Below are 23,735 nucleotides of genomic sequence, written 5' to 3'. Positions count from 1 at the left end.
AAGTGGATAAACAAAGAGCATTATCGCAAAGTTCGAAAAGGAATGTGTCCAGGAGTAATGAGGAGGGAAACTCTTTTGAGATTCAGCACAGACCAGAAAGAGAGCAAGGAAACTAGGCAGGGGAGAAATTGGGTAAATATATTTCCTCTCGGGAAACTCAGAAGGTTCTCATGGAAACCACAACACAACAGGAAATCCTTAGGCAAAAGAGAAAAAATACATGCACTAAGTGTGAGAAAAACTTCATTCACAGATCAAGCCTTTCTGTTCAGCTGAGTATCCACACAGGGGAGAGGCCCTACGAATGCCGTGAGTGTGGGAAGACCTTCAATAGCAGCTCAGACCTTTCTAAACATCGGAGAATCCACACAGGGGACAGGCCCTACGAATGCAGTGATTGTGGGAAAGCCTTCACTCACAGATCAACTCTTTCTGTGCATCAGAAAATCCACACAGATGAGAGGCCCTATGAATGCTGTGAGTGTAGGAAAAGCTTCATTCACAAATCAGCCCTTTCTAGACATCAGAGGATCCACACAGGTGAAACACCCTATGAATGCAGTAAGTGTGGGAAAACCTTCAATAACAGCTCAAACCTGATTACCCATCAAAGAATTCACAGAAGGGAAAGACCGTATAAATGTTGTGTTAGAAAACCTTCACTTGCAGATCAGGCCTTTCTCTTCATCAGAGAATCCACACAGATGAGAGGCCCTATGAATGCCGTGAGTGTGGGGAAAGCTTTATTAGTAGCTCAGCCCTTTCTAGACATCAGAGGATCCACACAGGGGACAGGCCCTATGTATGCAGAGAGTGTGGGAAAACCTTCAATCACAGCTCAAACCTTATTACCCATCAAAGAATTCACATAAGGGAGAGGCCGTATAAATGCTGTGAGTGTGGAAAATGCTTCACTCACAGATCAGCCCTCTTTGAGCATCAGAGAATCCACACAGGGGAGAGGCCCTATGAATGCCGTGAGTGTGGGAAAAGCTTCACTGATGGATCAGCCCTTTCTAGACATCAGAGGATCCACACAGGTGAAAGACCCTATGAATGCAGTGAGTGTGGGAAAACCTTCAATCGCAGCTGAAACCTTATTACCCATCAAAGACTTCACACAGGGGAGAGGCGGTATACATGCTGTGAGTGTGGAAAATGCTTCATTAAGAGTTCGACCCTTTCTGAGCATCAGAGAATCCACGCAGGGGAGAGGCCCTACGAATGCTGTGAGTGTGGGAAAACCTTCTCTTGGCTCTCAGCTCATGTTAGCCATCAGATAATCTGCCACGGAGATCAACATTGTAACAATCTCTAAGGCTATCAAGACTTTCTTTTCTTTAACACTTTTCCTGATTCCCACCCACAAAGTAACTTTTAAAGCTCTTTGAACTGTTTGCAGCACCATTATTCCTCAGCTTGTCCAGATGAGTGGCCCATTTTTGCCTTTTGCAGTTCGCCCTCTTTTGAGATGGACCTATTTGTCCTTTCTATTGTCCCACAAGTAATTTGAGTGTGCCCTTCCTATGAGGAACCAGGGAACGTCACATTTGTATCATTCCTCCTATTGCAAAGTTATTGTTAGTCACCAGTGATACAGATTGTATCATTGCCAGTTGTTCTCACGTTGCTCTGGGTTGTGCTGAAGAGCAGTTATATTGGGAATTTTTCAAATTAGATGTAAATGAAGAGGAGCAGGGGCAGGAAAAAAGTGTCATTTCAGCTTCCGTGACACTGGAAGGAGATGGGGTGTCTCAAAGATTCCCTCCTTCTCCTTCACTGCAGAACTGTTACCTTTTGCCTGGGCCATGCAGAGTTTATGTTCATCACATTCTATCCATCCACTTCTCAAAGTGTCATGTGATGAAGCATTCTCTGTTGTCTGTGCTTGCAGATGATGTTTTTACTACTTTAATCCTATATCAGAATCGCTGTGACTGGAGATGAGTGTCAAAAGTCCTGGGAGGGGAATTCAAATGGATTCCAAATAGAGTGTGATCATTTAGAGTTTAAATCCCAGCTTCCATCTATTGTAAAGCCACTTCTGGGAAGAGGGCTGTTTTTCCCTTATTATGGGGATGCTAGAATACTAAAAAATTTGTAAATAACATAACTGACTATGGAGACAGGGATGAGGGAAGCAGGTTTGAATGGATCAGAGGACAATGTGGTGGGAGAATCTCTTGTCCCGGTTCTGAATAATCAGATGTAACCTGCTCCGGAATTTCACTTGACACTTTCTTTGTAATGTATTTTCTCTCTGTGATGTGGGTTTCTATCTTTCCTGAAGGCTGTGTTTGGTCACCCAATTGGATATTAGTTCATTTTGATAGGATGTAGCTCAGATTTATTGAAGAATTTAAGACAATGACCCTTTGCTAAGTCCACATTTATGATTTCAGCTTTGCTTTTTCCCCATCCCTCCATGATGACATGGAGAAAGTTGAAGTGCAGTTCTATCAACAGGAGTGAACTCTCTAATTTACTGGACAGGCTAACAAGGAAACAGCAGTGATTTAAAATCTCCACTCAGAAATGGTGAACAACAGCACAACCCCAACTAACTGAAGGAAGTGCATATGATCACAGTGTATTTCAGTTGTTTAAGGCAATATTGTCTCCGATGATCTGGGAAGAGAATTCCACGGTAAGTGATTTTGAACTAGGCAAAATGCTCATGTGTTTGGTTCCCAAAGCGTTTGTAACCCAGGCCCTACAGAAGATCTCTCCTAGCTAATCCTATGCTATGGGAAATGCAGCCGTTCATGACACAGATGTTGAGGAAATAGAAGTGGAGTTCTTGTCGAATTTATCCTTTGTAGGTTCTAAAGATGTGTATAAAATAAAACCAGTGTTTAAAATGTAATATCTTCAGAAAAATGCCCATTTTTAATAGAATCTCCAGCTGTGGTAACTAACGAAGATTCTGATCCAGGCCTGTATCCAGTCCCTTTCCTGGACCTGTGCCACTGAATTAAAGAAAAACTAGGTATGTTTCAGGAAGCCATTCCTCATTAACACTGCTGAGATTTTACGTGGTTTTGTAAAGGATTCTACTTCAGAGAAGTGTAAATTTCCCCTATCCAAGACCAAGGATTTGGAAAGAGCTGAGGTTGAAAGAGTCCACACTCAGTTCTTGGTTTCCACCCCAGTAAAGGAAGCTATGGTGACCCAAGGAAAATTGTTTGTACAACTCCACTTCCTACTTCAGTGTCCCTGATTACACTTCCAAAGTATGCCAGGGTTAGACTGAGAAGAGTCATCCTTCACTGTTTGGATGCAAAGAGAGAGTGCTTCATAGGACATTCCTTCCCTGTGGATCCCAAACTGGCTGCCTGGCTGGGTAACAAGGACTTTCAGACTGTAGAAATGATGGTAACCAATGAGGCAACGAATTTGTCAGCCTCCAATTTCAGACTTCCGGATACTCGCATGTTGAGTCCTGATACTATGGCTTTGTGTCTGACGCTGTGGCTACACAATTAAGCTGATGTTGGCACAGCTGCACCAATGTAGCTGCGCTGCTGTAGCACTGCTATTACAGATGCTCTAAGCCAATGGGAGAGATTTCTCCCATCGGACTTGATTAGTCCAGCCCCCGCAAGCAGCGGTGGCTTTGTTGGCAGGAGAAGCTCTCCCGCTCATGTAGCACTATCTATACAGGGGGTTAGGGCTGTGTAACTACGTTGCTCAGCTGTGTGGATTTTTCACACCCCTAAGCAATATAGTTATCCCGATAAATGTCTTTAGTGTAGACCAGAGAGGTTTCTCTTGTGCTTTATGCATTTACATTACTTCTCTACCTCCTCCTACTTTGAAAGATTAGAAAGTGTGATAAGAGAGGTATTTTTCTCCATGATGCAAAGATTCCGACATAGAAGACCCCTTCTACCAACACGTATGGCAGAAGATCCTGAGATATATGAACTCACAGAAGTGGTTGGGTCCTACATTGGGACAAACCACAATAAGAACCAGGGTTCAGTTGTTGGCAATGGGGATTAAAAGAAAAGTAACATATGACAACAATTTGTGATCTTTGAATATGTTGTTGTTACCAATTAAAATGAAATTATAGGTGAAGTTATTGGTTAAAGAGTAAGAGACTGTGTGACAGTCTGAATTATTTTGGAAAACTGAAAGTTGTCTTGTTTTTGTTAGTCATACAGGAAATGATGGCTAATCTTGAAAAGTTAATTTGATTTAATTTACCCTGGTTCCTCAACTGTTGCTACAGCTCTAGTACCCATCAATCCAAAGACTGAGAGAAATGGAGAGTTCCAACCATTGTCCTTTTAGTATCTTATTGTTCCTCTCTCTGTTTTTTGTGCTGGCCTTTCTCTTCTATCATTTTCTGCCTTTGTTTAGTTGATAACAGTTGGTATCCATCACTCACATTTGTTTGTTTAAATCTCTATCCGTTAAATAATATTTTTGCTTGTTCAATAACTGTACTCAAGTGCTGCGTGAGATACTAGTTTTACTGTGGACCCTTGCTACTGTATCTTGGGATACTTCAGTAAGAGAGGATCTGGGATTTCACCAAATATCTGGTGGACACACTGAAGGAACTCAGGGGTTAGGGTGGCTGCTGTAACTCAGAGGAGGGTCCTTGAGTTCCAGCAGGCTGGTGAGTTTGGTCACTAACATCCAGCTGCCAAATGCAAAACTTCCTCTTCCTTGTGGCAGGTGGCAACAAGGAGACTCACAGTCCTCAGTACCCTGAGAAAGGTCACAGTGTGTCTCTATGTTGATCCACCTGTCAAATTCGCACAGGGAAAGCTCCCAATAGCACAAAAGTCTGCCCTATGAAATCATGGAACATGTGCACTTCGCTCTGTGAAAGCATGTAAAGAATCCAAGCGCTGCAGGACAGGGTTTGGGTCCAGAGTGACCTAGACAAATTGGAGGATTGGGCCAAAAGAAATCTGAGGAAGTTCAACAAGGAGAAGTGCAGAGTCCTGCACTTAGGACGGAAGAATCCTATGCACTGCCACAGGCTGGGGACTGACTGAGTGAGGGGGGATTTGATAGCAGCCTTCCACTACCTGAAAGAGCAGGATTGTGGACTCTCTCCTAGCCACTTTTGTTGGGCTAGGCAGGCAGCCTGGAAGCCTTTCTAGAAGAGAATTGGGAACTGAGTTAGAAAAACCAATGTGGAAACCAGAACCTCAGGTTTAGACTCATTTGTTTATAATATTAAATCTTCAATTCTAGTGTCACGGTCAATACAATTGCTTCTGCCTGATAGTTGCCCAAAGGGAAACTTAACTTCTCTGCAAAGGGAGTGGAGAGAAAACACTTTTCAGAGGCCAAGAGAGACAAGGCGAGTGAGGGTAAGAGCTTGTAGAGGACCAACCTCTGTTGGTGAAAGAGACAAGCTTTGGAGCTAACCCAGCACCCTGCTTCAGTTTTGTGTAGCCTGAAAGATCGTCTCTTTCCTAAACAGCAGTTAGAACATAAGAACAGCCATACTGAGTCAGACCAGTTCATCTAGCCCACTGTCCAGTCTTCTGAAAATCACCAATGTCAGGCGCCCCCCAGAGGACCCATGGGACCAACATGGATACAACAACACTGCAACCAAGGTTAAAAGTCAATGCACGTGGGAGAAGCATCTTGTGTTTCATTCCTTACGTGCTAGTCCCATTGTGTTGCCATCTCCTTTTCTTTCTTTCTGTTAAAAGCTTTGGTGTTTTGCACAGAAACATTATTTCCCCAGCAGAGACCCAGGAGTGGTGGCTGCATTCCGGTACCAAACAGTCACTAGAAGGGGGCAGACAAAGGCCTTTAGGACGAGGCATCCCTCACTGTCAAAAAATCATCTCGCTCCTGCAGGTGACTGGCAGCCTGAATTTGTTCCTTATCCTCCCAGAGTCTGGGGGGCTGGAATCAGAACTACCCAGCCCCTCCATATGTAGCAGGAACAAACATAAACCTTGTCTTTAAAACAAGCTGTTCCCTTCCTTCTCAGGGAAGATTTTTCTATGAGTGAAGTTGAGTTTCAGTTCCCCTCTCCTGGGGTGGGGCCAGCTCCCAATGAGCTCTGATTTCACCTTTGCCCCCTTTCAGTCACTCTGGGATCCGAACTCTGCTCCCTGCTGTCAGGCAACTTCCAGCCCATCCACCCTGCTCATTAATTCCATGGTCATATATCACCCCCTTTGCCAGCACACAGAGCCTGCAGGAAAGTTACTCATACTAGATGCATTGGTGCTATAGTGTTGTGCATAGGTGCTGTCCAAACAGTTGATCTGGGTTTGAGTCCCAGCCAGTGCAATAATGGCTTTTTGTCTTCTGTCTCCTCGTCTGGAAGTGGTTTAATTTCAGTCACATTGTGTTACAATCACATCCATAGAATGAGACAATAAGTGTGTCAAAGTCCAGCAGGTCATACACGATGGAGGCACTCAAGGGGCTGGAATGTTTTCATCTGAGAAAGACAGAACACTTGGAAACCTGCATCTCCCATCCCCTGGCCTTCCGTGTTATGATTCCAGCTGTGTGAGCTGTTTGTATGATGTTCTGGCATGATGGGGAAATAAAGTATTGAGTCAGTTTTTGCTCCTGCAGATTCCTTTGCAGTTACAATTATAATGACATGAACAAAAGGGAGGCAAAATAAAAATAATCCCCAAATTGCAATACAGGTGGGGAAAGAGAAGATCACGGTTAAGCCAAATACATCAAAATAAAAATACTAAAAGGGAAAGGGGGAAGAGATCAGGTCTGTGGAGATCCCCTTGATATTTGAACTCACATTGTTAGAATCAAAGTTCAGACTTGACACTGGAAAACCTGCAACTACCTGTCTCTCTGAACACCTGTGATGAACAAGATCGAGTTGGGACACCGGTTCTGCTTCAATCATGTATTGTCTCTCTGTTCTCTCTTTCTTCTCCCCGCAATTCCTCGTATCCAATGTCTCTGCCTTTCTCCTCTTGTTCCCTCTCCCCCTGCCCTTTCCCAGTGGCAGCGACTCACAGGGCTTCTCCCCTGGTAGCTGGTGCTCATTATCAATCAAATAAATCAAAACACTTTCACCAGCAAGTGGATTTAGCCCAGGACCCTCAGAGTCAGCAGCTGTTATACCCCCACTGAGCTCTCTGGTCAGCTGTACTAGCACTGGAAGCCTCCTGTGTAGATTCTAAAATAGCGTTTTTGCAGCAGGGGGCTGAAATATTGGACTGGACATTGTAGATCCACCGTTATTTTATTGAATTGCTTCAAAACAGCAAGTATAGAAAGTCTCCTAAGTGTCAGGCTCTCTGCCATGGAAACAGCTGCCCCTGCTCTCCAGGAGTCTGTGTGTTCCACCCAGCAACGTACAAACCTGCTCCGAGCTGAAGGGGGGTCAGACAGTGACGGTAATGCAAATCTTCAGACAATTAACCCAAGTCCCTTCCTTTCTTGAACCCAGGACGTGCCAGTCACTTGTTAGCCATGGCGTTACCTTCATCTTCAAATACCTCTCAGGACATTTCACAGAGAGAGTGGAACCCCCCCTCATGGCTCCCTGTTGAGGCATTGTACCATACCTGCCCCTGGACACTGTGTGGTTTTATACTCCTAGAGCTTTTTCTCTTCAAACCCCTTATCCCAATCTCTGGGCCACTGCCACATTTCAGAGTTTAGAATTTACTCTCATCACCCTCGTATGGCACTTTCCATGTGAATGAGACAAAGCAATGGGGGAAGCTCTGTGGCTAATGAAAACCGGTGTGTTGGGTGAGGCCTGAACTCATAACCCCAGCAGTGCGCCTCCCTCACTAACCAGTTGTATCCCTGTAGGTGCTTCATACACAAGCCTGGGAAGTAGGCAGTTACCTGTGTCTGTGATTAACAGAGTTGGTGGCTAGTTGAAAGGCTGATGGTTCAAACCCAGGTGAAGATAGAGATGTTTGGCGTTTTTGTGAAGAGAATCCAGTACATTTTAACAGGCAGGAAAATGCCTCAATTCTGGCCTAGCCTCATTGGGCAAGCATAAGGAGTAATTTCACCAGATGTGTTGGTGGTATAGGGGTGAGCATAGCTGCCTTTTGAGCAGTTGACCTAGGTTCAATTCCCAGCCACCGCACTGAGGTGCTGTTTTCTCAGCTGGAAACTAGTTTAATTTCCGTCACGTTGTATCAGTTTATCAATGGAATGAGAGAATCAATGTCCTGCAGGTCATTAAACACCCAGTGAAGGAAGAAAGGGGCAGGACTATACAGTGAGCAGGTGGAGTCACCCTGGTATTACAATGTTTGGGTTTTTTTTTCTTTACTTCCCTCTCCCTTTTAGACTCAGAGCATTTAAGGTTAGAAGGGACCAGTGTGATCATCTAGTCTGACCTGCTGCACCTTGCGGGCCAAAAGAGCCCACTCACCCACTCCTGTAATAGACCTGAGAGGGGAGGCAGCTCTGTGCTCTGCCCCTACTCCAGGCAGCGCATGGAGGCCCTCTGCCCCCCTCCCACAATGGGTGTGCAGAGACGTGCCAGCAGCACTAAGGTGGCTCCCTGCACACTCTGCCTCTGTCCCTCCGTGCCGCTTCCAGAAGTGTCTGGCATTTCCCAGCATCCCCTGGGGTGGGGGGAATGTCTCCATGTGCTGCCTCTGCCCCGAGAACCAACTCCACAGCTCCCATTGGCCAGGAACTGCAGCCAATGGGAGCTCTGGGGGCCGCGCCTGCAGGTAGCGGCACATGGAGACTCACTGTCCCCGCTGATCTGAGAGCTGCTGTCACAGGGTTGTGTGTACTGGTCACTTCGGGAGTTGCAGTGCCCGGGGTAAGCACCACCCCCGTCCTGCACCCCAACCCCAAGCAGAAAGCCTGCACCCCGCACCCAAATTTCCTCCCAGAGCTTTGCTTGTCTTCCTTTCACCCAGAACGATCCTTCCTCTCCTGGGTTGCAAGTAGCCATCCTTGGGAAGCCACGAGGCAGGCACAGGATCCTACCTCCCAGCAGCCAACTGCACCTCCCCAGACTTTGCAGAATGAATGGTGGCGCTCTACTAACCCCACTTAGCCGCACTGAGGGGCTTAGCTTCTGCCCTGCCTTCCTCAGCTCGACTTTCCTCTTTTGCCCCATTCTTGCCTCACTTCCTCCTTTGGCAAGTCACACAAAGGAGGCCAGCAGGAAGAGCTGGTCTCCACCAGCCAACCTCCCAGGGCAGAGGAGACCAAGCCACAAGGCTCCAAAAGGTGACTGACCCAGATCCTCTAGCTTTCCTCTGCTGATGCCAAGGCTCTTTCTCAGCTCATTTCCCCAGCCTCTGTCCTGCAGGGGTTGGGTTTATCACAGGTACATGCCAGTGGCAGCAGTAGGAACTTTGCTAGACAGGCAGGGAAGCTGGGAAAACTAAGCAATTTTGTTTCTGACTGGTTTTGAACCAGGGACCTTTTGTATGTTAGGCAAACATGATAACCACTACACTACAGAAACTGTGTCACAGACTTTTGCCCCTCCCTTCATAAGAGTATAAGAATGGCTATACTGGGTCAGACCAAAGGTCCATCCAGCCCAGTGTCCTGTCTGCCAACAGTGGCCAATGCCAGGTGCCCCAGAGGGCGTGAACCTAACAGGCAATGATCAAGTGATCTCTCTCCTGCCATCCATCTCCATCCTCTGACAAGCAGAGGCTAGGGACACCATTCCTTACCCATCCTGGCTAATAGCCATTCATGACTTAACCTCCATTAATTTATCTAGTTCTCTTTTAAACCTTCTTATAGTCCTAGCCTTCACAACCACCTCAGGCAAGGAGTTCAACATGTTGACTGTGCACTGTGTGAAGAAGAACTTCCTTTTATTTGTTTAAAACCTGCTGTGCATTAATTTCATTTGGTGGCCCCTAGTTCTTATATTATGGGAACAAGTAAATAATTTTTCCTTATTCACTTTCTCCTCATCCTTCATGATTTTATATACCTTTATCATATCCCCCCTTAGTCTCCTCTTTTCAAAAATGAAAAGTCCTAGTCTCTTTAATCTCTCCTCATATGGGACCCATTCCAAACCCTAATCATTTTAGTTGCCCTTCTCTGAACCTTTTCTAGTGCCAGTATATCTTTTTTGAAATGTGGAGACCACATCTATACACAGTATTCAAGATGTGGGTGTACCATGGATTTATATAAGGGCAAATATTCTCTGTCTTATTCTCTATCCCTTTTTAAATGATTCCTAACATCCTGTTTGCTTTTTTGACTGCTGCTGAACACTGCATGGTCGTCTTCAGAGAACTATCCACGACGACTCCAAGATATCTTTCCTGATTAACTGTAACTAAATTAGCCCCCATCATATTGTATGTATAGTTGGGGTTATTTTTCCCAATGTGCATTACTTTACATTTATCCACATTACATCTCATTTGCCATTTTTTTGCTCAATCACTTAGTTTTGTGAGGTCTCTTTGAAAATCTTTCACAGTCTGCGTTGGTCTTAACTATCTTGAGCAGTTTAGTATCATCTGCAAACTTTGCCACCTCACTGTTTACCCCTTTCTCCAGATCATTTATGACTAAGTTGAATAGGATTGGTCCTAGGACTCACCATTGGGGAACACCACTAGTCACCCCTCTCCATTCTGAACACACCGATGGGCGAACCTGGAGAAAGTGATGGCAGCCCTTCGATGGGTCAGCTGGCAGAGCAAAGGACTGGAGCCGGAACTCAGGAAGTCATCCTTATGTTGTCCTTCTGACTCCAGCTTGAAGGAGAGCTCCTTTTTCTTCCCCTTGCTGAGAAAGAGCAGGAGAAGAAAGAAAGATCAGGTGAGTCAACTCTTGCTTGGGAGCCACCCACTGAAAATGTAAAAACAAAAAAGTAAAGCCATAAAAGACTTCAAAGCCCACCAGGCCCAACCTCTCTTCTAATATGGCAGAAAAGCCACACGTCTCCTGTCTAGGTAGGGATATCCTATTGCCCCACAAGAAGTGGAAGGCCATCATGTTCAGCCTCAGCAGTACTCATGGAGCAGGGGGAAATACATGGCTGAGGAAATTCCCTGTAGCCGAAAGATAGGTCTTGAGCATCACAGCTTTGTAGGTAATTACAAGGTCTACTTACGCCACCGGCTGAGCCATTCCTCACAGGCCAGCAACTGCTTCTCCCAGTTTGCGTTCCTCACCATGTACCCAACTAAATGCTAGAAGGCCCAGCTCATCAACCTGCCCACTCTTGCAGCCCTCCTCTTCCACCCTGACTGATAGGGAGGAGTATTAAGCCTCCCTCCCTTAGGCCTTTCAGCATTCCTGGGGAACACCAACACCGCCCAAGTGACTTTGGGCCAGTTGGTCAACCAATAGGGCTGCCTCCTAGGCCAGGCTGCAGCCCAGCTTCAGGACTCAGAGGAAATGGAGCTCCCATCCCTACCTACAGGACTCCAAGCACGACCAGCCTTCTGGATCAAACATCCCCTCTTGTGCTCAAGTCACAACAGCTAGCAGGCAAAAGGCAGGTTTTCATATCATTTGAGAGAGCAAGACAGAGCCTTGGAAGACCCAGCAGGATTAGGTCGCACAGGAATTGTCCTCAGATCCTACTGAGACTTCAACTCAGATTGCAGGATTCAAAGTCCTGAGGGCTGCTCTTACACCATGGGACCAATAGGGAACCCCCAGATCTCTGCTGAGTTCTGGTGTGGATGACCCTGCGGGTGCAGCCCTGCATTTGCTCACCAAGTTGCCATGTAACAGTTTGCTGCAATTCCCAGAGGCCTTTCTTAATCCAGACTGAGAGGCCAGTGGCCATGTGAGGAAATTGCCCCTTCCATCCTAGGCAGCACATGGCCCTTTCTAGGAAAGACCAAGTCCTGGAGGAAAAATGACTGTTGTGAAATAACATGCTGAGGAGATGCCTTTTTCAGTTGTTGGAGGAGTACCATATGGGGAAATGCTCCCTTTTCACCTAACCAGGGATGTGAACCCTGGACCGTCAGATTAAAAGTCTGATGCTCTACCAACTGAGCTAGCCAGGCTCATAGAAAAAAAAAGGGCAAGTTTGATGCAGAAGAGAAACTAGTCAAGAAAAAGAGGGCAGAAAATTTGCTACTCTTGCTTCTTTAGCAGCCCTATGCCCATCTTGCTTCTCCATGTGGCACCCAGAGACATTCTTCTTTTTTTAGTTAAATATCAGATCCAGGAGAAAACACAGATATACAAAGCAAAATAAAATTGACCTGTCTCATGCAGTGCTACATTGACTTCTATTCAGACTGAGCCTAAGGGAGGGCCTTGCTTTGGGATCAAACATGCCCTCTTGTGCGAGTCACAACAGCTAGCAGGCAAGAGACAGGCTACCATGTCATTGGAGAGAGCAAGAGGAAGCTTTGGAAATCCCAGAATAATTAGCTGGCAATGAAAGGACCCCACAATTCTACAGGGGCTGGAACTTTGATTTCAGGATTCACAGCTCTGAATACCAGCCCTTACACCATGGGACCAGCAGGGGACCTATCAAGAGAGTTTGACTTCTGGCATGAAAGACTCTGTGGGGACAATTTTTTCTGTTAGGGAATACCCAGTGGGAACATGCCTTTCTGGCCAGCCCTACATTTGCTCAAAAAATCAGCACACAGCACTTTGTTGCAGGCCCAGAGGCCTTTCTTCCTCCAGACTGTAATGCCAGTGGACAGGTGAGGAAGTAGCACTTTCAGTCCCAAGCAGTAAAGAGCCCTTCCTAGGAAAGGCCAAGTTCTGAAAAGGAAAAACTGAAGTCAAAGAGAGTCCTCAAGAGATGCCTTCTGAAAATCTTGGGGAATTATCCTTCTACCTGACCAGGGACTTGAACCCTGGACCTTCAGATTAAAAGTCTGAGGCTCTACCAACTGAGCAAATTTGATGCTGAAGAAAAACTGCTCAGAAAATGAGGGCAGAAAACAATACAGAAAACCTGATGCTTTCACTCTCTTAGCAGTCCTAGCCCCAGCCTGCTCCTCCATCCGGCCCCCTGAGGCCTTATTCTTTTTTTAGTTAAATAGCAAATCCAGGAGAAAACACAGTTATACAAAGCAAAACGAAATCACAAACAGAAATGTCATTGGAAATACAAAAATTAAAAAGGAAAACGCAATTCCCATCACTTTATCATGTCTGGGCCATTCCTGTATCGAGAGCACCTGCTAAGGGCCCTGTGTGCTTACGAGAAACCTGGAGAAACTCATACCACAGCCTGAACATGAAACTCAACTACTCCCAGGTGCTGCAGTAAAACCCTTTCCCTGCTATGACGTTGCACTCCATATGATTTTATTAAAATATGCTAATGAGTGTGAATATAATGTAACTGGAATATGCTTTATGCATGTAAGGTAGCATTACAAAGTTTATAATCGACTGTGTGTGTTCATCGTATGTGTATGAACCGATCATTCTTGTATCTGAAACTAGAAATATGAACAATAACTCTGAGGTCTTGTTGTAATGATGCAAAGTGTGGGCCACTAATAGTGGTTTGGACTCTTGATGGCTCCCATTAACCAGGACAATTGACTGTAGATGGCTCTGTCCTGCACCATCTGTGAGTCAGGCCAGGAAGAATGAAGGCTTGGGGTCTCACAGGACATGTGAGCATGTCACCTGGTACAGGAATCCATCTTAAACCTTGGGCTTTTCCCCAGGAGAGAGACAAAAGATTCCTGCCTTGTACCAAAGTTATATAAGGGGATAGAACAGAAGAAAGGTGGCTGCAGTCATAAGAAATCCCCTAGCTACCACCTGAGCTGGAACAAGGATTACGCCAGGTGAAAAGATTGGGCCCAGACTAGAAATAAGCCTAGTCTGCAAAAGAAGCTTATTGGAAGATCTCTGAGGGTGAGATTTTATCTGTATTGAGTTTCATATTGTATTAGGTTTAGACTTGCATGTTTTTGATATATTTTGCTCTATGGAGAATACAAACTCTATAGAGAAGGAAAAGTTAATGCCTTAGAAGATTCTGTGTGTGTGTGTGTTAGATGGATGCGAAGGTGTCTAGAAAACACTGTCCTGTAGTCTCTTTTCTCTGATTTCCTTTAGAAAATTTGAAGCAGGGAGCAAAAACCATTGTCTTCTGAGAGGTTTGAACTCAAAGCCTTCAGATTATGAGACTGAGACACTACCAGCTGTGCTAAGAAGGCTTGAAAAAAAATAGACTCAATGCATGTAGAATCCTTCTGCAGCCGTGACTGAGCCAGGGGTGCACTGGAAGAAGCAGGGGGATATGGTGCCCAGACACCTTTCCTGGCAGCTAATAGATCAATTTTCCCTGACAGTGAACAATCTACTGGAATTCATGGCAGCAGAGGGTGGATATTTCCAAGCTGAGCATCAGCTTCCACATTTCAGAACTTATTCTCCTTTTCCTAGTAGGGTACTTTCCATGTGAATTGGGCAAAACAAGTTGGGGAAGCTACAGGGGTAATAGAAACCAGTATTCAATGTAAGGCTTGAACTCATAAGCCCAGCAGTAGCCCCTTTTGCACTAACCAGTAGCACCACTGCAGTTGCTTCTTAGGCAAAGCTGGGAAGCAGGCAATTATCAGTCTCTGTGGTTCACACCTTTGCCTGGTAATTGAAAGGCTGCTGGTTCATACCTAACTAAAGATGCGACTTTTCAGCCATGAGACTCCAGGATATTTTAACAGGAAGAAAATCTCCTCATTTCTGGTTTAGCCCCATTTGACCCCTTCTGCCTGTCTTCTCCCCCACACCACCTCTTTCCTTCCCCATTGGGGCCATACAGAGAGGAGCCCCAGTCACTGAGAAGTTCCCTTTTCTCCTTCACAGAGGGCTTTAACGCTCCTTGTCTCACTCAGGCTCACAACCACCCAGAGTTCAAGAACTGTCCCTGTTCCCATTGGACAGATGAGGGGAGCCTGAGGTCCAGAGAAGGGAAGTGACTTACCCAAGGGCCTACAAAGCAAAGCGGTGGCAGAGCCAGAAAGAAAAGCCACCAGTTCCGACTCCTGTTCTAATGGACAACAAACCCCCCAGAGGCAGGGATAGAGCCCAGGAATCGAGATGGTGGGGAAATGTCATTCAAACTGTTTCTGTCAGAAAATCCCATTCAGACTAAACCAGTTTGTTTCTCGAAATCATAACAAGTGGGATAAAAGTTCTTTGCTAAAATATTTTGTTGCAAAACAAAAGCATCTCCTGTCTGTCACAGTGTGTTAAATTGTCTTGTCGCACACAAGAGGAGACACTTAGATCTCAAACATTAGATAAGATGCTTCAGTCTGAGCTAAGTCATTGCTGCTCTTAACAATTTCAAAATAAAAACATACAAATCAAATAGACTATTTCAGCTATTCTATTATGTGTTAATCTGCTCTGAGTAAACGTGAAAGGACACCTCATACTATGCCCTACTCCGAGTGACACTCTCAAATGGATCCCCATCCTCCACCCACTGTGAGGTAGGTAGGAGCAGATCATTATTATCTCTACTTGAAAAAGGGAGAAGGTAAGGCTGAAAAAGGAGAATGGACTTGTCTTATGTCACACAGCAAGTCAGTGGCAGAGTTGGGAATTGGACCCAAGAACCCTGATTTTCAAACTAACCATCGGAACTTGAATTTCAGACATTGAATGACCTGAATAAAGTGCTCTCAGATGAGCTCCAGACCAACAACAGTGCACAGTAATTATTCAGCAAGTATTTGAGGAGAACTGCAATGAACTGCTCAGAATCATGAACTGCTCAGAGACAATTAATGCAGAGAAGCAGCAAAATTTGTCCAACATAGAACTGGTTCTGACTTATTTCCTTGATCTTAAAAGAGAACAACAAGGACCTGAGTCTCCTTCCTGCCAATCAGGGTAGAGCCTGAGGAGGGAAGGCTGAGGGTTCTCACCAGAGAGCACAAAGGATGGGCCAGGTCACCAGTGGGGATCACTGTCAGAGCACTATTTCAGCCCCACAGTTTTGGATGGATCACCCACAGTGGGAGCTGCAGAGCACTCCCCTGCAACACACACACACACAACACACACACACACACACACACACACACACACACACACACACACCCTGGTGTTGGGAGGGGAACAGGAGAAAGGACAAAAGAAGCAAGAGACAAAGAGAAAGGAGGGAGGGATGGATGGAGGGAAAGGTGAAACAAAAAGGACAAACCCTAATGTCCCCAGTGATTCGAAGGGACAAAATCCCAGGCGTGGAATAAAATTCTGCCTCCTTAAGCTCGTGTTTTCAATGCCTAGAATTCAACTCTCACCAGATGGATCAGACTGAACAGGTTTCAGACCTCCAGGAGGCTCTTGCCTTCTAAACAGGGATGGCTGTTTTCTAGTAAAATCACTACAAGGGAAGGAGAAAACTCGAAAGAGGTTCCTCCTGGCACTCACATCCGTGAACCCGAATACTCTGTCAGTCCTCAAGGAGACCTGGAGAAGGAGACTTGCTGAAGCAAAGCCACAGGGGTCTCTGAGGTTTCCCTGGCCCCTCGCCTCTGTCCTGCCTGGATGATGTCAGCATCTCTCTGTGAGGTCACCACCTCCCCACCACCTTTGACCAATAGTCTGAGGTGCTGAAAAAGGCCTTTGTGATGTCATTGCCACACTCCTCCCTTGCTGTGTTAATGTCCTGCCCCTGGCCAGGCTCTTTGCAGGTTTAAGCTACTCCCTGTGGATCACCCCACTCAAGGAGCGTTCGTTCTAGGAAGCAAGCCGGCTAGACAGGAAAATATCAGACGCTGCTGCCAATGCTACACTCAGTTTTTCAGAAATTAGTCGACTTTATGGCCAGAAGAGATCATTAGAGCTTCTAATCTGACCCCCTTCATATCGCAGGCCTCCTGTATGACAAAAGAGCTACTTTGGGGGCAAACACATTCCAGAAAGGCATCTAGTCTTCATTAAATGACATCAGGAGATGGCAAATCCACCACTTTCCTTGGTAGCCTGTTCCTGTGGTGAATCATCCTCGCTGTTGAATATTTGTGCCTTAGTTGTAATATGAATTTGTCTCTTTTTACCTTCCAGCCATTGGGTCTTGTTATGCCTTTCTCTGCTCAATTAAAAAGCCCTCTAACACCCAATATTTTCTCTCCATTAAGGCCCTTCAACACTTCAGTGAAGTCACCTTTCAATCTTCTTTTGATAAGCTAAACAGACTGAGCTCTTTCAATAGCTTACTAGAAGGCATTTTTCTCCAGCCCTCAGAACATTTTGTGGCTTTTTGCTGCCCCAGCTCCAATTTCACATCATCTTTTTCAACCGAGGACACCAAAACTGGAGGCAGCATTCCAATATCAGTCTCACTGATACCATGTCACCTCCTGTGACATTAATGACTTAATCTGTAACTGTATAGATCACCATTGCGACCACTGTTCTATATTTGCAGCCAATATTGTAGAAAAGTTGCCATGTAAGGGGTCTGTGAAGAGGTTCTGATTGGCTGATTATAATGATGCTATCTCTAGATGTGTATCATTTTTGTAGTTGACATTATGAATATTGGTTCTATGCTGTCCATATTTCAAACTCGTGCTCTGCTTCTGGGGAACACTCAAGACAAGTTGGTGGCAGTTCTGCCTAGCCTGCTTGATGGCCCACTAAGGACCATCAGTTATACAATCGACCCATTGAGAGAAGGCAGATACACCTTGTGACTCAGCAAGGTATGCAGGGACCTGCCTGTGGACAGAACTCAAAGGTTTTTCTATGCCACGTGCTGGATAGAGTGTCCTTGGGACAAAGAAAGCAAAGACCACGTGGCAAGAGACTATAAAAGGCTGATGCCTCATCTCCATCTTGTCTTCAGTCCTGCTTCATACCTCTGGAGGGACTTTGCTACAAACAAGCTTCAGCTCTGTACAAAGGACTGAATGCCCCATCCCAGTTGTGGATGGACTCCAGAGACTTGATTTGAACCTGCAGTTTATTCCATAGCTGCTACAGGCCTGAACCAAGAGCTTTGCCATTACTTCATGTGAAGGATTAAAAATCTATTTGCTCTTTATGTAGCAACCTGGTGCATGGATTGTGCCAGCTCTTTTCCAGACTCAAAGTCCAGAGTATGGTCAAGGACCAGAGGCCTAGCAAATAGTGATAAGCTAAGAGAAAGCTGGGGTAAACAGAAAGCCTTGCTTGCTAAGATAGGCCTGGTCAGCAAATTGCCAGGTGTTGGAGCTAAGAACTAAAGAATTGTGTCTTATTCAGAGATGCAGATTGAACAAAGAATCCCTGTTCCTATTGTGTTTGTTTCTTCTGTAGGGAGACGTTCTTCCCAGAGATCCAGTCTTGAGTTTATGAAAAGTTGTCACATGTCAGTATAAGATATGTCATCCTTCCACGTCCCTTCCCAGGGACCAATGCCTGCCTTTAGACACACAGAAAATCTTTATTGCCATATACTTTCACTGTTTCTTTGCTTTAACCCCTAGGAATGTACCTGTTGGACAATCAAAGGAGTTGCTCCATTCCTATGGACCCCAAAACAGAATTCAACATAGATATTTTATACTAACAACATTTTATCAAAGTATTAATGAAATGTTAACTTGCTAACTTGAGACCATGGGTGGAGACATTATGTAATCTGTTAACTATTGGCTAATGTGCTTATCTTGTCTTGCTGCAAAACCTATCCCGGGGTGTGGAACTGCCTACCCCGTCACTTTCCCCTGCTTGTGGAAAATCTATATATTCTATTGCAATTAATTAATTAACAATGTCTCTGAGCCTAATAAGCAAGGTGACACTCCGCCAGCACTGTGTGTAATAAACTCCTATTTTTGACCTCTACATGGTGTAGATTTCTGTCTTTCTCGGACACCTGCTGAATAAAGAGAAGATTCAGGATCCAGCCTGGCTGAATGTGTGTCCTCTCCTCACAGCTTGGTGATCTTTTGAGGAAATGGAGAAGACTGCCTTTGCCTAGCTGTACATTGCTTGCAAAAGAAACAGGTCTTTTTGGTGACAAGTGTTGAAAGGAGGCACTAGACAAATGTGGAGACAGGAAAAATGTCCCCCAACTGAACTGGCATCTGTGGATGCTGAAGTCACAACACAGAACACTAAACACTATTTGAGAACGGCTGGTGTCAGAAGAGTCTCTAACAAGGCCTCTTCCCCCCAGCAGGGGCCTCTCTGTGCACAGAACTCCTGGTAGCGTGATGGTTGCAGGCAGTGGAGAACTCTATTTTGGCATCTCTTTGCCTGTTTTGTGGTCAGCATCTGCAGTGGCTGTTAAAAGGTCTCTAGATAGTGATCTTTGGGAAGAGCTGGCTGAAGAGCCTTCCTACTAACCAGGAGAGCCTGGCTTGGCCTGCCAGTTCTTCCTTGCTGAACCTAGTGTGTCTGTTGGCTCCTTTTTTGTATCTCTTTTCAAAAAAAGAAAAGACCTGTCAGCAGAATCCTTCTAAGTGCTTGTTCAAGACAGAGAGAGCCTTCCTTGCGGCTAAGTCTTGGTGCCATGGGGCATGCCTCATTGCTGTGGTGCCTCTTGCTGGCCATCCTGGTAATAAGTTCTGGTTCACCGGTGCACCTTCATCTAGTGGCATCTGGCTGCATCTGTTTTATCATTAGGACCCATGGCGCTCTCAGGACTTCAGTGTCCTCTTATGGACACAGCCCTCTGGCTGTGCCCCACTCAGTTCTCTCCCCCCTTCCCGGGGGCAGCTGTTCTCTACCCGGACACTTGCCTCAGTCGCTGGCTGCAGTCCAGGGTGTAGCCACCTGTGTCAGCCACTACGGAGGCAAAAGTCGTGAACGTCCAACCCTGCATCTGTTTCCCTGGACCACTTCCCCACAGCCCCAGCACCTTCCTCTGACTTTGTATTAGGGCCTCAGTCTGGCAGAATTCGGCCAGAAGGTCACTCATGTTCCCCTTACCCACCCAGCACTACTCTGATCAGGGTGCTCACCCTTCCCCTTCCCCAGCCCCAGCCCCAGCCCCAGCCCCATTCAAACCTCCCTCCTCAAACTCCAAGCAGTGACTCTCTTGCTGTGCTGAGCAGCCCTTTATATATGGGCTGCTCCAGCAAGCCTTCTCCTGATTGGCTCTCCCAATAAGCCCTTTCCTGATAGGCCGGGTTCTGCGCAGCCTCTGCAAGGCTGCCTTAATCTTTCTCCTGCTTGGTTGGGGGCAGACAGCTCCCCACACTTGGAAAATGGCAAATGAGAAGCTTAGAGCTGGTGGAAAGGTTACCATGACTGAGAACTGAGCCGAGGTTGCTGCGACTGAAACACAGATCACTAACCGCTATATGATCACAGTGGCTGGCGGGAGAAGCACATGTTAGAAGCCCTCTGTCATCTCAGCTGTGGCTTTCTGTGCACGGAGAGCCAGACACCTCAAGGTCTGCAGGTCTTGAGGGAAATGTGGAATGTCTGTACTTTAGAATTTGCAGGTGTTGTCCTGGGCCATCAAATGGAACAGTTGCAAACACTTTCTGGAGGCAGGCACCATGGCTTAGCTGGCTAAAGCACCTGTCTCCTAAATAGGAGATCCTGGGTTCAACTCCCAGTGTTGCCTTCGTGTATGGCTTTTGTCTCCTCTGCTCACATTTTCCTGTGTCTTCCTAGGAAACAGAAGAGACCTCCCTTGGTAGCCAAGTCATTGCTTGCTAAGGAAAAGGCTTCTTTGTAGAGAAGCATTGGAAAGAATCAAATCACAAGCCTGGAGTTGATGAAAAGGCTGCTGTGACTGGCATTAGCATGGTGGTTGCTTTGACTGCAATAGCTGCAACGTGAGAGCCTGCGCCACACGTCCTTGTGATTCACTGGGGATGTCCACATGCAGATGTCATGTCACCTTCCTTTAGATAGTCACTGATAAAAAATGGAGCAGTTGGGAGAAAAGTTCCAGAGAGTGGCATCGTGGCTAAGCTGGCTGACTCACCTGCCAGGTAAAGTGGAGTTAGGGATGCAGCACCCAGTGGTGCCTTGCCAAATGTGTCTGCTCTTCCCATCTTTTGGTCAATCTTCTGAGGAAACAGAGAAGACTGCCTCTGCCTTGCAATGCAAATACTTCCAAAAGAAACCAGTCGTTTTTTCTGAGCAGTGTTTGAAGGAGGCACCTAAGAAATGTGGAGACAAGGAAAAGGTCATCGTAACTCAACTTGCATCCATGGCTCTTGGGGCCACAACGCAGAGCACTAAGCACTGTATGACCACAGCAAAATCTAAACTTTACACCTTATTACACTAGGCAGTAGTTAGGTCAAGTATTTTTCTCACCCCACTGGATGTTACCCTCCTTAATACATAGAATTCCCCCCTTCATTTTCTCAGGATTCCTGCTGCTTCCAACATAGGTGGGGGAGGACAAAGGCAAAAACATGATGCAACAGTCTCCTATTTTATATCCTTAGTTCAAGTGTCTAGAAGACACTTGCCCAGACGTGTCCGGGTGGGCTCTGCTGAGTCACTAGGTTGGGGAATCATCCTGGTGTGGTCTTGTGCAACTGACTCATAGACTTGAGCAGTCCCCAGAGTGTTGTGTTTGGGCATCTGTCATTGAATTGGAAATCCCTTAATTACAATTCCTCTGCTGATTCATGGTTGTTGAACTCCCTCCTTGGCAGGGGTCACTAGCAAAATTATAGCATATTTCAGTAACAACCATACAGCAAAATGCATAACTTCATACACCCTCATGCTATACATATTTGGACAGAGTAACCGATTTTAGCAGATCATGACTTTTCATGTGATAACTGACATGGAATTGTTTGTATGAGATATCACAGTCATATATGAATGATGAATATGTGAGCTACAGGGGGCTATTTTGAGGTACATCATGTCACAAAAGCCCCCAGAGACTGGTCTTTGGGAAGAGCTGGCTGAAGAGCCTTCTGAGTAACTGAGAGATCCTGGCTTGGCCGGCCAGTTTGTGCTTGTGAATTAAACTTGTCCGCTGGGCTCCCTTTTTTGTGTCTCTTTCACATAAACAGAGCAGAAGTTCTTGGCCAATCCTTGACAGTGCTTGATCAAGACACAGAGAGCCTCTGTGCTGGGGCAGGGGTAAGGGTGCAGGAGGTGGTCGGAGGGAATGTGCTTACCTCGGGCAGCACAGCTCCCAAAGTGACCGGCAGTCGGGATTTCCCCCAACAGTGCCCCACAGGGGTCCAGGGTCAGCTCCAGCACAGGCCACACAGGAAGGCTTAATGCTCGAGCTACAGCACATGCTGGGCAGGCTTGAGGCCAGAGTCCCCATGGCAGGAGAGAAGAAGAAGTCTCGGCCCCTGGAGGGGCAGGATGGGCTTCCTGGATCCCATTTGCTCACAGCCAGGGCCCTGCCCCCACTCCCAAGTCGTCCATGGCACCCCCAGGTCAGCCAGAATGGAGCAGCAGTTTTCACTGCACCAAGTCCACTTATGGCTTACAGGCAACACCCAGACCCACCACAGCCCATCATCTTGGCCAGAAAGGAGCCTACTCAGCCTCGTCATTGCTTATTTTCCTTCCCCCCAGAACCCCGCTTCTCCTGGGCTGCAGGGAGCCATCCCTGGGATGCCAACAGCCAGCCACAGGGGTCTATCTCCCAGCAGCCAACCGCACCTCCATGGTTTGGCCCTCAGAAGGGCAGGTGGGGGTTTCCTGGATTCCAGTTGCTCACAGCCAGCCCAGCCTCCACCTCTAAAACCATCAGTCATGCCCCCAGGTTGGCCATAAAGGAGCAGCCATTCTCCACTTGGACTCAGCTTTGCTTGTTTTCCTTTGACCCAGAACCCCCCTTCTTCTCCTGGGCTGCAAGTAGCCATCCCTGGGAAGCCAAGAGGCAGGCACAGGATTCTGCCTCCCAGCAGCCACCACACCTCCCCAGGCTTTGCAGAATGAATGATGGTGCTCTACTAACCCCACTTAGCCACAATGATGTGCTTAGTTTCTGCCCTGCCTTTCTCAGCTTGACTTTCCTCTTTTGCCCCATTCCTGCCTCACTTCCTTCTTTTGGAAGTCAGGCAAAGAAGGCCAGCAGGAAGAGCCGGCGTCCACCTGCCAATCTCCAAGGGCAGAGGAGGCCAAGCCACAAGTCTCTGAAAGGTAACATGCCTAACTCCTCTAGGTTCTCCAGCCTGACACCAAGGTGCTTTCTCCACTGCTTTCAGCACCTTCTGTCATGCAGGGGTTGGAGTTATCCCAGGGACAGGCCAGTGGCAGAAGGAGGAGCGCCTTCCTGAACAGCAAGGGGATCTGGGAAAAGGAAACCAGCATGTTTCTGCCTGGCTTTGAATCAGGGACCTTTTGTGTGTTAGGCAAATGTGATTACCACTACACTACAGAAACTCCATCTGCTTGGCTGTTGCTCACCCTGCCACAGACCGATGGACAAACCTAGAGAAAGTGGTGGCAGCCCTTCAATAGGTCAGCTGGCAGAGCAGAGGACTGGAGCCGGCACTCAGGAAGTCGTCCTTACCTCGCCCGTGTGACTCCAGCTTGAGGGAGAGCTTCTTCTTTTTCTCCTTGCTGACAAAGAGCAAGAGAAGAATGAAAGGTCAGGTGGGCCAACTCGGTGCAGAAGCCCATGCTGTCTTTTCCTGCTGCATAGCCTGAAATGAGGGACTTGTGGCAGTTAAAGGAACTGCTGCACCTTTCAGAAAACATCCTACCTGTGCACAAAGCTGGATAGAATAGCCTGCTAGTCTAGCACGCTCCCAACTGAACTACTTCAGCAGCTGCTAGGTTTCTTTTTGGCTCATTAAACCACATCTTCAGTCACTGATGGCCAATGAGAGAGCGACATCGCTTGCTATTTTAGCACTTGAAAATGCCATTGGCCAATCTTTGGATCTCTTTAA

At 46.6% G+C, this 23,735-nt stretch overlaps 2 non-coding genes and 1 pseudogene across 2 annotated transcripts; 2 read left to right on the top strand and 1 right to left on the bottom strand.

Moving 5' to 3' along the window:
- Positions 1–260: 260 nt before the first annotated feature.
- LOC127056236 (zinc finger protein 420-like) overlaps positions 261–23,735 on the top strand; it is a 73,540-nt pseudogene continuing 50,065 nt past the window's right edge.
- TRNAK-UUU (transfer RNA lysine (anticodon UUU)) lies at positions 11,894–11,966 on the bottom strand. Its single transcript has one exon. It is a non-coding gene; the product is annotated as a tRNA-Lys (tRNA).
- On the top strand, positions 20,394–20,467 carry TRNAR-CCU (transfer RNA arginine (anticodon CCU)). Its single transcript has one exon. It is a non-coding gene; the product is annotated as a tRNA-Arg (tRNA).

This window comes from Gopherus flavomarginatus, chromosome 8 (genome assembly GCF_025201925.1).
Source record: "Gopherus flavomarginatus isolate rGopFla2 chromosome 8, rGopFla2.mat.asm, whole genome shotgun sequence".
NCBI lineage: Eukaryota > Metazoa > Chordata > Testudines > Testudinidae > Gopherus > Gopherus flavomarginatus.
The sequence above is the reverse complement of the archived record's forward strand: the minus strand, read 5'-3'. Positions and strand labels throughout refer to the sequence as shown.